The sequence below is a fragment of the Dipodomys merriami genome, unplaced genomic scaffold (assembly GCF_024711535.1).
Source record: "Dipodomys merriami isolate MVZ:Mamm:240054 unplaced genomic scaffold, mDipMer1.0.p SCAF_444, whole genome shotgun sequence".
Taxonomy (NCBI): Eukaryota; Metazoa; Chordata; class Mammalia; order Rodentia; family Heteromyidae; genus Dipodomys; species Dipodomys merriami.
This window is the reverse complement of record NW_027206007.1, coordinates 216148-219769: the sequence shown is the minus strand read 5'-3', so window position 1 is coordinate 219769 and position 3622 is coordinate 216148.

The following is a 3622-nucleotide window of genomic DNA, read 5'->3' as shown; positions in this document are numbered from 1 at the left end:
ATTTTCATAAGATGTAGTAAATTTAATATTTGTTATAAGTGTAATAATAGTCAGTAAATATAATTAATAAATAATACAAAAAACAGTATGCAGTAAACATAAGTATGTAGATATTAATCATTTCAAATGTGGATGAAAATTAATTTACAGGGCTGGGAATTGAATTCAGGCCTAGGGAACAGGCTTGGATTGCTTGTATTCAAAGAGTGAGTTTCCCCATTCCCCACAGTGCATTAGAGATTCCCAGACTCCAATTTCAAATCCCAGGCCTGGCAGAAAAAAAAAATGAGCATGCATTCCAAGTCAGGGAGCCCCATTAGTATTTTTAATATTTTTGAAATTTATTTTATTTTATTTTCTATATATTTTAATATTTTATTTATTTATTTATTTATTTATTTATTTATTTATTTAGCCTTGAAGTTTGGTCGTGGCAACTCTGCCTCAGCTTCCATCACCCTAGCCTGGGTTGGTGCAGCCTCTGGACACACACCCCATCCTGGGATCCTAGGCCTCAGGGGCTGATAGGAAAAAAAAAAAAAGTGAAAATGGCATGGAAAAATAGCCAAGAATTGTGAACATTTAGAGGTTTCTTGGTTTTCCTTCCTTGCATGGTGACTATCCAGGGTACGAATGACAAAACTGCAACCTGTAGGTCACCCGGCATTGCTGTCAGCTGGCTCTCAGTGAAGCCATAGGCTTCTGCACACCTAGGCCCAGAGTTTGAATCCCAGTCATGACATTTACACAGGGATGGAGAGCCTAAGAAACTATTGCCTGTACATAGGAACACCAGAGAAATGTGGTCAATGTCATGGTTGGATGAGTAGTTTGTCAATTAGTCTAGCAAAAATTAAATCCAGTATTCACAAGATGTGGATTGATTTTAATTTATAGTTTATTATGTATTAAAAATTGTGTGTGTGTGTGTGTGTGTGTGTGTGTGTTTTGTCAGTAGCGGGGACTGAACTCTGGGCCTGGGCGTTGTCCCTCAGCTTTTCAGCTCAGGGTTAGGGCGGTACCATGTGAGACACTGTGCCATTCCCTGCTTTTTTTGACCATGTGTTTGCTGAGGAATCGAATTTGGGACTCTTGCATGCAAGATAAGCACTCTCCCACTGAGCCACCTTCCCATCCCCTAAAATAATACTTTTGATTAAATGGAGTCCTCACTAAATACCTGAGAATCACTAGGAAGGTAGTATATGTCATTGAATACTAGATAAACATCACTGGCAGTATCTAAATATATATTTATTTGTATACCACCATTTGCATAGAAATATACTGCTATTTTGGCCAAACCTGTATCTCCATCCTAGGTCCTGGGATCTACCTGGCACCTGAATGTGCTAGAGGCTGCCGTGCTGACACTCACCCATTCGTGAATTCGGCCTCTAGGCCCTCATTTCAGGTCCCAGCATTGCTAAATGTCTTCCTGGAGTAAGATTGCAAGTGTGATACCTGTTTTCCTTTTCTTTGCAAGTGCTGGGTGTCAGGTATGATGTTTATAATATGTCTGCAAAGCTACATGCTATGGAATAGATTTGAATGAATGTAATAAATGTTATAGGTGCACTCACAGTCCATAAAATAAATGGTAAACAAATAAATATATACTAAAATATAATGAATCATTCCAACAAACAAGATATAGACTGAATGTATGGATATAATTATAAATGATATAATAAAAATGTGTATAAATGTTATGTTCTCCAAGGCTCAGGATTGAATTCAGGCTTAGGTAACAGGCCTGAATTCCTTGTCTTCAAGGGAGGAGAGCTTCCCTTTTCTCCCATCCCCTGCCCCAAGTGCATCAGAATTACCCAGATCCCAAGGTGACATCCCTGGCCTGGTAGACAACAAAATGTCACAAAATCCATGACAGGGAGCTTCAATAGTGTTAATTAATTAATTTATTTATTAATTTTTGCCAAGCATGGGGTTTGAACTCAGTTTGTGGCAACTTCTCCTCAGTTTCCCTCACCCTAGCCTGGGATGGTGCAGCCTTTGGACCCACAGCCCATCCTGTGGTCCTAAGCCTCAGGGGCTCACAGGAAAAGAAAATGAAAACAGCACCACAAAAAAAGCCACAAACTGCAGACGGTCAGCAGATTCTGTTTTCCTTCCTTGCACATTGACCATACTGGATGTGAATCATATGGCTGCAACTTGTAGGTCATCTAGCATTTCTGATGGCTGGCTCTATCAGTGAAGCCATAGGCCAATGTGGACACTAGGCCCTGAGTTTGAATCCCAGTCATGCCACTTACAAGGGACTGAAGTGCCAAAGAAACTATTGTTTGTCCATAGGAACACCAGAGGAATGTGATTAATGTCATGGTTGGATGAGTAGTCCGTCAATCAGTCTTGCATAAAATTAGACCCAATAATCACTGGACAGGAATTGAATTTAATTCATAGTTTATTAGGCATTAAAAGAATACTATTGATTAAATGGACTGTCAAATTCTCTATCTTGGTGTGTGTGTGTATATGTGTGTGTGTGTGTGTGTGTGTGCGTGTGTGTTTGTGTGTGTGTGTGTGTGTGCGTGTGCCAGTCCCAGTGTTTGAATTCAGGGCCTGGATGCTATCCCTGATCTTTTGTGCTCAAGACTAGCACTCTATTACTTCAACCACAGCTCTACTTCTGGCTTTTTGGGTGTTTAATTGGAGAAAAGAGTCTCATATAGACTTTCCTGCTTACATTTGGCATCCTCAGATCTCAGCTTCCTTTGGAGCTAAGATTAAAGGGGTGAGCCAACAGCACCTGCCCTCTACCTGTTACCCATAACCTTGGCCCTCTTCTAAGTCTCAGTAGAAAATGTCTCACCATGCTCACTTTTTTTTTGGCCAGTCTTGTGGCTTGAACACAGGGTCTGTGCATGTCCCTGAGCTTTTGCTCAAGGTTAGCACTTTTATTGCTTAAACCAGTTTCACTTTTGGATTTTTCTGTTTCTGTGGTAGAGAGGAATCGAACTCAGGGCTTCATGTGTGCTAAGTAAGCACTCTACCAGTAAACCACATTCAAAGCCCAAGGCTTACTTCTAATGGGAGTTATGACGGTGGGATTTATTGGATTACCCCTTTTGGCACAGAAATTGCTGGCTATTTTCTATCTTTCCCAGGAATTGGGACCAGCCTGAGACTCGGCAATGAGGAATGATGAATGAGTTATGGCAGCAGCCCCCAGAGGCCTAGGCTCACATCCTACAGAGGGATAGAGGATATGGAGTCACAACCTTGGACAACTCCTACAGCCTAAGAATTGTGGTTTCCCTTGAGAAGTGCCAGGACATAATTTACCCGTTGTACATACCAGTTGCACACACCAGCCCACTCAAAGCTTTCCTGGCTTCAGTTCTTAAACTGCAGTGAAGGATGCTTGTTCAAGATGCCTGCTCAGACTTAGTACTCTCTGAGAGCTTGTTCCAGCTTGCCCAGTTTGGGGGGCTGGGCATGGGCAACCTGCTCAATGCCCACTATCCAGGCCCTGTCCCTGAGTGCTTTTGATCAAGGGTAGTGCTCTGCACCTTGAGCCATGGGCCACTCAGGATTTTTTTGTTATTATTTTGTTTGGATTTCCTGTGATTTCTTAAGAACTATGAATGTCGAGGTC